At 39.7% G+C, this 12,500-nt stretch overlaps 1 protein-coding gene across 1 annotated transcript in view; it reads left to right on the forward strand.

The window, feature by feature from the left end:
* The first annotated feature begins 8,960 nt into the window (after positions 1-8,960).
* The window catches only part of LOC138047929 (gamma-aminobutyric acid type B receptor subunit 2-like), a 42,076-nt gene continuing 38,536 nt past the window's right edge, over positions 8,961-12,500 (forward strand). Inside the window, exon 1 of the mRNA XM_068894571.1 lies at positions 8,961-9,051. The gene's annotated coding sequence lies outside the window, so the exon portion shown is untranslated. The remainder of the gene's footprint in view (positions 9,052-12,500) is intronic.

The raw sequence follows: 12,500 nt of genomic DNA on the forward strand, positions 1-12,500 counted from the left end.
CATTGGATGAACTCCATGAGTGACAATACTTTGTGGGTTACAAGTAATTATTGTCCCTCGTTGCAATCTTCCAATAATTTGTGGGTGGCAAGAAATTATTGTCCCTCTTTACAATCCTTTATTTTTGTGCTCTTTCTGTAGCTTTCTGTGATTTTGCACAGAACAATTCGAGAGTTCTTAAACTTTCAATGCACATCAAAAGATGCCAGGCAACTTTTATTTCAGCTTAGACATCTTCATGTCTGCCTTACGAAGTTAAGCAGTCTAGATATTTGTTTTCTGCAAGTTCTGTATGGAATGTGGTATTCGTTAAGTAAGTGTTGCCGTATACGGTCTCTGGTGTGTGAAGTTATTTGCGTCACGTTGGTTAAAATAAGTCCGTGGTAAATTGGTATTCGTCCTTCGGGTCTGTGAAGCCACCGAACTCAGAACCTCTTCGCATCGTGAACCCGAGTAATAGATCTTCACTTTCCTCGGACGCACCAGTTCTCAGTGTTGCACAATATATTCTGCGATTGACGAAGCAATTAAGTCTTTTGTTGCCGCTTCCAGTAGTCTAGCGGATATTAACCTTACTGAAATAATTGAATCAAGGCTTGGTGGTTTTGCCAAGTGACGTTTTTCCAAGGAAAATGGTGTCACGGTCAAGAAGGCTTTCAAAAAAGATCGCCATGAAAATTACACATGTAAAAGGAAAGGAAATCAACAACAGGTTGATCACGACCTTGACGTGCTGGACAAATTCGATGAGGCGTCGATCTCTCTAAGGAACAAGTCGTGCGACAAAGTGAGAGTATCGTTTCCAAGCGCATATAAAGGTACAGCTGATAAAAGTGAGTTTGGTTGGCAAACATCAAGTAAAACGAATACTTGTAAAGCGTGTTTGCATCGATCTATGACTACGAAAATAGCCTGGCCGGGATGTATCGTGGGGAGAGCAGCCAGAGTGCCCTTTCACCCGTGAAAGTTCCCAGCCTACAGCTTGAAATGTTTTTCCGAATTCGAAAAGATCCTCTGCAGGCGATTATGCAGTCCGTAAGGATTTAAACCCTAACCGCCGTTTGAAGATAAGTCTTTATTTCTATTGCATCTTACTAGCTTTGTTTCTTACTTCGTTGGATGGCGTTGCTCGCATTCCACAATCCAACGTTTGATTTGTTGTATCTTGTAAACGTTTCCTGAATCTAAGCCTTTTGGGGGGCAAGTTTTGGTAGTCTACTATTTTCACTGTCAATACAACCACTGACTGCCTTCGCGATAAGGTTATTACTTGGTGTTACGGTGCACGAATTTATGCTAATTAGTATATGCTAATGTCTATGTCATATAATGATAGTATCATGGAGTCATGGTTTCATAGGTTATGCTATGTCATATAATAATAGTATCATAGGTTTCGTTGTGTCAATGGTTTCAAGGTTTCATAGGGTTCATGGTGTCAATGGTTTCATAGGTTTCGTGGTGTCAATGGTTTTATGGTTGCATAGGTTTCGTGGTTTCACGGTTTCACAGTTTCATGTGTTTTGTGGTTTCATAGGTTTCGTGGTGTCAATGGTTTCATGGTTTCATATGTTTCGTGGTGTCAAGAGTTTCATAGTTTCATAGGTTTCTTGGTGTCAACGTTTTCATAGTTTCATAGGTTTCGTGGTTTCAAGGGTTTCATGGTTTCATAGGTTTCGTGGTCTCAATGGTTTCATGGTTTCATAGGTTTCGTGGTGTCAATGGTTTCATGGTTTCATAGGTTTCGTGGTTTTAATGGTTTCATAGTTTCATGTGCTTCGTGGTATCATAGGTTTCGTGATGTCAATGGTTTCATAGTTTCATAGGTTTTGTGGTGTCTATGGTTTTGTGGTTTCATTGGTTTCGTTGTGTCAATGGTTTCGTGGTTTCATAGCTCTCGTGGTGTCGAAGGTTTGATGGTTTCATGGTTTCATAGGTTTCGTGGTGTCAGTGGTTTCATAGTTTTATAGGTTTCGTGGTGTCAATGGTTTCGTGGTTTTATGTGTTTCGTGGTTATATTGGTTTTGTGGTCTCTGTAGTTTCATGGTTTCATAAGTTTCGTGGTGTCATTAGTTTCATGGTTTCATAGGTTTCGTGGTGTCAATGGTTTCATAGTTTCATAGGTTTCGTTGTGTCAATGGTTTTGTGGTTTGATAGGTTTCGTGGTGTCAATGTTTTCGTGGTTTCATAGGTGTCGTGGTGTCAAAGGTTGCATGGTTTTATAGGTTTCGTGGTGTCAATGATTTCGTGGTTTCTATGGTTTTGTGGTTTCATAGGTTTCGTGGTGTCATTGGTTTCATGGTTTTATGTGTTTCGTGGTGTCAATGGATTCATGGTTTCATAGGATTCGTGGTGTCAATGGTTTCATAGTTTCATGTGTTTCGTGGTTTCATAGGTTTCGTGGTTTCATAGGTTTCGTGGTGTCAATGGTTTCACGGGCTCTAGCGTTTCTCTCTGAGGAAATTTAGGGACTACTCGTAGTCTACTTTTCCAACACACACCTCACATGACAGATCTCTCTCACATCAGCCGGGCTCCTGCCGACGCCGAAAATTCCACGTCACACAGAAGCTTAGAACAGGAAGGGTACTCTAAATATTAATAGCCTATTCTGTCCAACCGACCAATTATAATTACATGAATGGGTTCAGCAGCCCTACTTCCTCTTAATGTAAAAACTCATTGATAACATTTCTTTCGAATTGTGACCAACAATACCAGTTCATTCGATTCAATTAGGCCATTAAATGATTACAAATGTATATTCCAAACAGCCATGCAGGTCTTTTAGTCTTTGCTTTGAGGTTTTGAGGTAAGTTAAAAAATATGTCCAACAACACCATAAAAAAGTGACCGGATGTTCTAGCGCATTTCTTGCTATTATTAATAACACGCTCAACACGTTAGACTAGATCAAACCCTTTGCACCACTAAACAATCACAAGTGAAGGCTATTTCTTACCTTGAACAACGAATTTTTCTGCTAGTTCCTTTCCGATACAAAGAATTTAAGGAATTCATTGATTCATAGAAGAAGCACACGGCAGATTTATGAGGAACCAGGAACGCACGAAACTCGTCAATACCAATACATTAGCAGGACTCTCTCCTGTTCCAGGCTCTCAGAAATTGGATCAGACTCTAAAGCGAAAGGGTGGCGGGGCCGGAAATAGATCACTTTTGGCACGATTGAAATAAGTTAATTTCGGCTGTCAAGCTGTTGAAATGTCAGTGAGTAGGAAAGTTTCTCGCGCTAGCATTCCGCGAGTAAAGTGGGTGTCGGTAGGCAATAGACGACTTTTATCTCTTGCTAAAATGCTGCTCGTTCTAATAAATATTTTTCTCTGGCGATAATGCTCTGGATGGTTCTATGTTTTGACTGAGCCGCTTGTTTCATGCTGGGAGGCCTCGACACCCATATTGACTTTTTGCGTTAATTATTCCGGTCGGCTTGTTTTCCTTTCTCGAGCAAGAGCATTTTATTTGACCTCTTTTGAAACGTAGACTTCGTCATTGCTAAAGGAGGTCTTAAGGTTGTTTTATTTTCTCCAAAGTGCTCCCTGGAACTGAACAATTAAAAACGATTTTATTTTGTCTAGGAATGGGATGGTTTCCGCCCGGTTTCCTGCAAATTTTTGTCACGCTGGCCCAACACGTTAATGTTTTTGGCGAAATGTTAAATTCTCACGGACAGTGATTTACGAATTTACAGATCCAAAGTTCGAAGAATATATTGCAGCTTCTACCGAAGCTACATTACTTATACAGGAATGCGTTGTGACTCAGTCACAACGATCTTTAAACAATGATTTTTTAAGTTCAGGTTTTTTTGTAACGATGTTAGTCTTTGGGTCTGGAGCAAGTAGTTCACCGCTGCTTTGGTAGATCTCACTTTAGTAATACCTTTAAATTACCTAAACGGTCTTGCGACTGTTCTGTTACCGCCAATTTGTGATCAAGCAAGACATGGTTTCGGTTTTCCACGCAAACCTCATCAGTTCTTTGGTTGGCTTTATACTTTTTTCATAGTTGCTCCTCTTACAAGACCAGATATTTTCTTGGAACTTTAACGTTACATCTTACCCGCGTAGGGCATCAGAAATTCTAGCCTTCTTATTGGCTACAGAGTGCAAACAATGACGGTGCTTGCATGCTTTTTGGGGTGATAAAAGCACTTTTTTGGTAAAAGAAATTGAAGAGTTTTGTTAAAGATTCCGTCAAGACTGACACCGCGAAACCTATGAAACCATGAAACCATTGACACCACGAAACCTATGAAACCACGAAACACATGAAACTATGAAACCATTTAAACCACTAAACCTAGGAAACCACGAAACCACTGACACCACGAAAGCATTAAACCATTGACACCACAAAACCTATAAAACCTTGAAACCATTGACACCGCGAAACCTATGAAACTATGAAACCATTAACATCACGAAACCTATGAAACCATGAAACCATTGACACCACAAAACCTATGAAAGCATGAAACCATTGACACCACGAAACCTATGATACCACGAAACACATGAACCTATGAAACCATTAAAACCACGAAACCTAGGAAACCATGAAACCACTGACAACAAGAAACCACGAAACCAATGACACCACGAAACCTATAAAATCATGAAACCAATGACACTGCGAAACCTATCAAACCATGAAATCATTGACACCACGAAACCTATCACACCTTGAAACCATTGACCGCGAAACCTATGAAACTATGAAACCATTGACACCACGAAAACTATAAAACCATGAAACCATTGACACCACGAAACCTATAAAACCATGCAACCTTTGACACCACGACACCTATGAAACCACGAAACCATTGACACCACGAAACCTATGAAACCACAAAACCATTGACACAACGAGACCTATGAAACTATGAAACCATTGACACCACGAAACCTATGAAACCATGAAACTAATGACACCACGAAACCTATGAAACCATGAAACTACAGAGACCACGAAACCAATATAACCACGAAACACATAAAACCACGAAACCTATAAAACTATGAAACCACTGACACCACGAAAGCTATGAAACCATGAAACCATCAAACCTTTGACACCACGACAGCTATAAAACCACGAAACCGTTGACACCACGAAACCTATGAAACTATGAAACCATTGACAAAACGAAACCTATGAAACCACGAAACACATGAAACTATGAAACCATTGACACCACGAAATCTATGAAACCATGAATCCATTGACACCACGAAACACATGAAACCATGCAACCAATGACACCGCGAAATCTATAAAACCATGCAACCTTTGACACCACGACACCTATGAAACCACGAAACCATTGACACCACGAAACCTCTCAAACCCCGAAACCATTGACACAACGAAACCTATGAAACTATGAAACCATTGACACCACGAAACACATAAAACCACGAAACCATTGACACCACGAAACCTATAAAACTATGAAACCACTGACACCACGAAACCTATGAAACCATCAAACCATCAAACCTTTGGCACCACGAGAGCTATGAAACCACGAAACCATCGACACCACGAAACAAATGAAACCACAAAACCATTGACACCACGAAACCTACGAAACTATGAAACCATTGACATCACGAAACCTATGATACCACGAAACACATGAAACTATGAAACCATTAAAACCACGAAACCTAGGAAACCATGAAACCATTGACACCACAAAACCTATGAAACTATGAAACCATTGACATCACGAAACCTATGATATCACGAAACACATGAAACTATGAAACCATTAAAACCACGAAACCTATGAAACCATGAAACCATTGACACCACGAAACCTATGAAACTATGAAGCCATTGACACCGCGAAACCTAGTAAACCATGAGACCATTGACACCACGAAACCTATGATACCACGAAACACATGAAACTATGAAACCATTAAAACCACGAAACCTAGGAAACCATGAAACCACTGACAACAAGAAACCACGAAACACATGAAACTATGAAACCATTGACACCACGAAACCTATGAAACCATGAATCCATTGACACCAAGAAACACATGAAACCATGAAACCATTGACACCACGAAACCTATGAATGACCATGAAACCATAGACACCACGAAACCTATCAAACCACGAAACCCTTGAAACCACCAAACCTATGAAACTATGAAACCCTTGACACCAAGAAACCTGTGAAACTATGAAACGCTTGACACCAAGAAACCTATGAAACCATTGACACCATTGACACCACGAAACCTATGAAACCATTGACATCGTGAAACCTATGAAACCCTGAAACCATTTACACAACGAAACCTATGAAACCACGAAACACATGAAACCATGAAACCATTGACACCACGAAACCTATGAAACCACGAAACACATGAAACTATGAAACCATGAAACCACGAACCCTATGAAACCATAAAACCATAGACACCTCGAAAGGCATGAAACCATTGACACCATGAACCCTATGAAACCATAAAACTATTGACACCACGAACCCTATGATACTATCATTATATGACATAGCATAACCTATGAAACCATGACTTCATGATACTATCATTATATGACATAGACATTGGCATATACTAATTAGCATAAATTCGTGCACCGTAACACCAAGTAATAACCCGATAATGCACCGTAATACCAAGTAATAACCCGCGATACTAAGTTATGGGAAGCGAGATTTTGCAGAGGCAGCAATGGCAGAGGGTCGTAAGACAGAGATAGGGAAAAGATGCACCCGTCGCCGAAGGGGAGGTGGCAGGGGTAAAAAATAAATTCACACCGGACCAGAACGGCGTAACTTGGCGAAAGAGACCGAAAACCAGAGAAGGTTTGCATAAATGGGCAAATGAGTTCCCTGGAGACTTGAATAGCATTGTCTCTTAAACCCTGAGGTGTTACAAGGATATCGGCGTTGCGCGCTGGCCAAATCCGTGGCTATTTTGACAGTGAAAATATGGAAAGGTTTTTCAGTTCTCAAACTTTCAATGCGTACCAATCAGGCAGCCCAGTCTATTTATTTTACTTCTACAACTTTTGCTTCAATAGAACTGAACCTTTGGCCTCAATATATATTCTTCTAAAATATATTTCATTTCAAAATTTGGCCGTTTTTAACAATTTTGCCTTGTCCCTGTTGTGGTCAATATAACGAGCCAATAGCCACAAAAGTATAATAACGAGTGACTCTAGATGTAAAAATGAACCCAAGCATAATAGTGGAGCTCCCCGATGGCAAGAGCCTGAAGTGAATAATTGTTTTGGTATAATTACATTGGGGATTATTTGAAAAATATGCATTTTCTTTAAAACAATTAATTTCTTCGTCTGTCACCTCGACAAAACGGCTTGCACCCCGGTCGTTAGCGATCGATGGGTAGTGCTTCCATATAATCGTCCATATCGCCTCTCAACATTATCTAAAACTAGTGACGCGATCGGGACGATCCGGATGAAGAGTTTAAGGGCCGCGCGCGCAAGTTGGGCACTTGTATGGCGCGTAAGGCCTGGATATCACGCGTGTTTTTCTGATTTTTGTGACGTCAGCGTGACAAAATCTGTAAAGTTAACTGCGAATTTTCTCGTGTTCCCTTAGGTAATTTTTTTTTAAATTGGCTCAGTTCTGACCACATACAGTTCCTATCAAATACCGTATTTTGTTAAAATCTGTCCGAGCTAATCGAATATATTTAGAAAATGACAAATTAAAAAATATTGGCAGAACCGTCTCAACGACCTTGACTTTTTACCACTTCGAAATGTCAGACAATATCACTTCCATAATGTGGCAAGAAAAAATTTCACCGAAGAAAAAGAAAAATATGAAGGACTTAAGGTAAGAAATAAGAATTTATCTGCCTGTCATTAGATGTGATTTTGCTATGGTAACGGCCACAATCCAAAAATTGACACCTAAAAAATAAGCAATATTATTATATTGGTACCCATACTGGTAAATCTCTACGGGGAAAACTTTAATAGAGATCAACTAGGTTGTTAATTAACTCCATGATAGTAAAGAGACGTGAAAGCAACCTCTATATTATAGACTATGGACAAACGTCTTCCAAACCATGGTTCCTTCGACCTTTCGATTTGTGTTTTTTTTTTTCTGCAAAAAAGGGGGGAATCCGATGGTCTTAAAATGGCTTGACTGAACGGTTCGGTTATGAAGAAGTAAAATATAAATCTCACGAGATTTCGCCGAAAAAGCTAAATTATTTTAGTGAATTAAATCAGCAAACAGGAGCTACAAAATAAGCTTGTAACTTCAGTGAATGCATCTCGTTTTCAAAACTCGAAAATGTCGTGTTGTCTAGTACCTTTTCAGCAAAAGAACCCTTGCAGATTCTATTATCTGTAATCGACTAAAACACTCAGCGTGCACCTAAAAATTACCGATTACTAACTCCATAAAACAGGTGGAGAAACTCCTTTAGTGGATAAACAATGGCACTTGCCCGTCAGGTGTCTCTCACGATAAAAACTTGAGAAAACAATCATTTAGACAAGTTGAGACATTCTGCAGGAAATGTCAAGTTGGCTCTTTCAGTCTTACAGTCGAGTTGAAAGCGTGGTTTCAGTAAAAGCTCTCAAGGAAGCGAGTTTTAATAGCATTTACTCTTTGTGACGCCAGAATTACGCCGCTTTCAGTTAAGATCATTCGAAGAACTAAAATTTGGGGAATTCAATTAGTTTTGTATTGTATAAAGTGCGAAACTGATGACCATCGCATGCATTTTGCACCTGTCCTCACTTTGAAAACGACAAAGGCTGAAAAGATATCGGAAGTGGCGTAATATTCAACGCTTGTGGCGTTTTAATGTTTGCCCTAACAAATGTCACCCCATTATAGCACTGACATGTTCAAGAAAGCAGCCTTGTTATCCTCTCCAACGATGACGCATCGGCAATAACTCAACGAACACAACTATGCCAAAGGAGTGTTTTGCTACTGCTTGATGAGGACGGCTTTTGGCTGCAACGAATGCAGATCGCAAGGTAAGAGTGCTTTTTTTGTTTATGGCTACCAATAAATAACTCTAGCTTTTGTCTTTGAGCTAAGAAGGCCGTAAACCTTAATTCAAGACAAAGAATATTTCGTAATTTGTTAATGCTAACGAGGTTAGGACAATTAACATAAGGAAAACAGAATAGTTAATTGGTCTCCTACATGTATGAATAAAGCCTATTTGGTATACTATATCTCTTTTCACTGTCTTTTTATCCACTATGAGGATTATTTTAACATCGCGACTGCGAACATTATTTAAATTAAATAGTAACAAAACAATACCCTAAGAAAATTGAGTCGTGAAAGGCGTTGGAACCCACCACCTCTGCGACCCTAATTCAGTGCTCTACCAATTGAATTATCAAGCCAACTGGTCGCTGGGACCCGTTCCTTGGTCAAAAGACAATAACTTAGAATGAGCAAAAACAACTTGATGGCTTTTTACGCTTCACGCTTGGTACATAGTCCTTCTCTTCCCAAGAGCGACGTGAAATAACCAAATTTGGCGTTACGTGGCGGACGAGAGCATATTACGGTAAATTTTCAATTTTCCATGCTCTTAAGTCCCGTTTACACGAGCAAGTTTCCTTGACAAGGAAAAACTGCTCTTGTAAATTGGGTAAAATTGACAATTTTTCCTTGACAAAGATGAAATTTGGTTGTGTGAATCGACGACAAGTAAAATGCGGTAAGGAATATGAATAATTCCCAGTATCCCGGTCATGCTCATTTCTGACAAAATACCCGAAATGATCTAATAAACGCCTCCTATCCTTAAAGTTTGGAATGGACGCCCCTGTCTAATAAAGGCCCCCGTTTCTAACAAAGAAAATCGAGAAAACGCTATGTAAAGCAAAATCACACATATTTTTTAACAAATAACAATGCCTTACGAATTGTATCCTATGCATTTCAAGTTCAAAGTACGGATATCGCTCTTTTCAAATTTCGCGCTTCAGCGCGTCACTTCTATGCTAATTCGATGATTAGTCATATGAATATTAATGATGTCCGGCCATTCTGCGCCATGTTCTGCGCTTAGAATGTCGCCGATTTTCTTTCGGTTTGTTCTGGCTCGATAGCATCGGGATTCCAAGAATAGCAAGGTCGAAGATTCAATGATTCACTGCTTCAAGAACGGCCAATCATGTGACGAGGGATTGGAACAGTTACAAGCACAGCTCTCTGTGTTGGATGAGCCCAGCCTCCCAAACTCTTTTCAGGTCATGACAATCACTGACTCGGATGTCGAGGAAGCTAATTTCCGTTTCGTAAACAAGCGATGCCATTTTTGACGATCGATGCCATTCTTAGTAACGAAGCCTTTTTATTCGGTTATCTTTCAATAAATTGTTAGGATCAGCTTCAGTTAAATACTTTAAAATTGCACTATTGTAACCGTTGTTTCGGTAGTGCTGAGGTAAAGTGCATTTGCTCTTAAGCCATCGAACCGAATTCGACATCGTTCGATCAACTTTTTCTGTTTTTTTTTTTCCAATTTTTTCCTGAGTTTTTCTCATTTTTTTTAAATTCTAAGTGGCATACGCTGCTAATCTAGTCCTGGATTAAGTATTTTTTTCCTCATTGGCAAACGACAAACTTAACAGTGCAGATTAATATTGTCCAAATGGCATCGCTTGTTTACAAAAGGGAAAATTGCGAAAAATTAGGAATAATCATGAAATGATTTCAGGACCACCAATTTTTATTTTGAAAGCGTCACTCATTTTTAGGATCCCAATAGCCCAATTTTGATGCATTTAAGTTCAGCCCTAAACAAAAGGCATCATGTCGAGGCTCTTATACTTTAATAAACTTATTCCTATTTAAACTTATACCAACTTTTATAACTTCTATAAAGTGAAACCAAATCCTTATATTTATTCCCCAGGGCCTCGAGATGATGTCTTTTGTTTAGGACTGAATTTTAGTTTATCGAGATAAGGGAATCCTTTGCGGACGTCTTCTTTCATTAACATACGAGGCATCATTCTAATTAGAAATTGGCTTCAAAAGTCAAAATAGCTTATTAAACGTATGCCCTGTTCACACCAAACATTAACCATGTTTTGAAGATTTTTAGTTAAACACGGTTTCGATGTGTTTTCTTTTTAAATCATGTATGCTGATTTTTGTCAACAACAAATTTAGCACACATGAAAGCATATATTGAAATTCACCTGAATCTGACGCAAAAACCAGTCCTATATTTTTCTGACTGATTTTTATTTTGTTAAACCCAGTTTAATTACACACGTATTGTTGGTATGAGTGGGGTATTAGTTAAACCGCCAATTTTAGGCCTTTTAGTTTTGATAACGAGCCACAGTTATTAGCCAACAAAAATGAAAAATTCTGAGGTGGCATATATAGCGCTATTCTTTGCAAAATTTCTCAGAGAATATCTGGTATATCAGGTTCAAATTTCCGAGATAGCTCGTTTTCAATATTCATTTAATAGTCAGTACTTTATTCCTGTCTAACTGATCAGAAAACGATAGCCATTTGCAATGAGGCACAAAACTTTAAACAAAGATTCCCCTATATTGATGCTGTGGATCCGGAGTCAGTAATGAATGACACCCATTTTGCCTTGGCAAATCCTAGGGCCTCTTTACACGAGGCCGGGTTGCTTTTTACTCCGGGTTGAATCACCGCGGCGGGTAACCCTTTTGCAGTCAAATGTTTATAAGCGTTTACATGAAAACAGTAGTCAAGCCGGGTCAGCCCCCCTTGCCGGGTAACCTTTCTCAAGACTCGGGTTGACCCGGCTAGAAGGGTTGAAATTTCTTCAATTTCTTCATGTAAACACTTGCGTATCTGACCCGGGATTGTTTGAACATCACTTTTTTTTCGGTTCAGGGTTCTCGCCCATGCGCAGCCTGTACCAAAATGGCGGAGGCGAATGGGCACGAAGTGGAAAAAAGAACAAGTTGGCAATGGCACCACTCAATGACTAGACAACTTATTGCGAAATTAAAACAATTAAAAAACGAGATGGACTATCAAAATATAGACTTTAACAAGTACGTCGTTACTATGTACTCGAAGTTACGAGAGCAAATGGCTGAACGGTTTCCTGACAGTTTTGGTCGCGTTCAATTTGTCAGCCACAAATTGATGATTCTGATGATTGCATGGTTCGTCCGCCATTTTCCTCACTGACAAGTAGTCACCAGCCCTTTCAACCCAGCGAAAAGGGAACTGACCCGGGTCGGCCGCGAATGACCCAACCCTCACCCAGCCCGGGCTCGTGTAAACGTAAAATTCAACGCTGAACTGACCCGGGTCGGTGTCCAACCCGGGCTCGGGTAAACAGGCCCCTAGTCGCACATATATTATAGTGTTGTAACTTGACGTCACAGCGGCCATGTTAGTGTTTCTAAACAATGGCACGTCGGTCACTTTTGGTGTACCCAACTAATCGTCCGGGAAT

The sequence above is a fragment of the Montipora capricornis genome, chromosome 1 (assembly GCF_036669925.1).
Source record: "Montipora capricornis isolate CH-2021 chromosome 1, ASM3666992v2, whole genome shotgun sequence".
NCBI lineage: Eukaryota > Metazoa > Cnidaria > Anthozoa > Scleractinia > Acroporidae > Montipora > Montipora capricornis.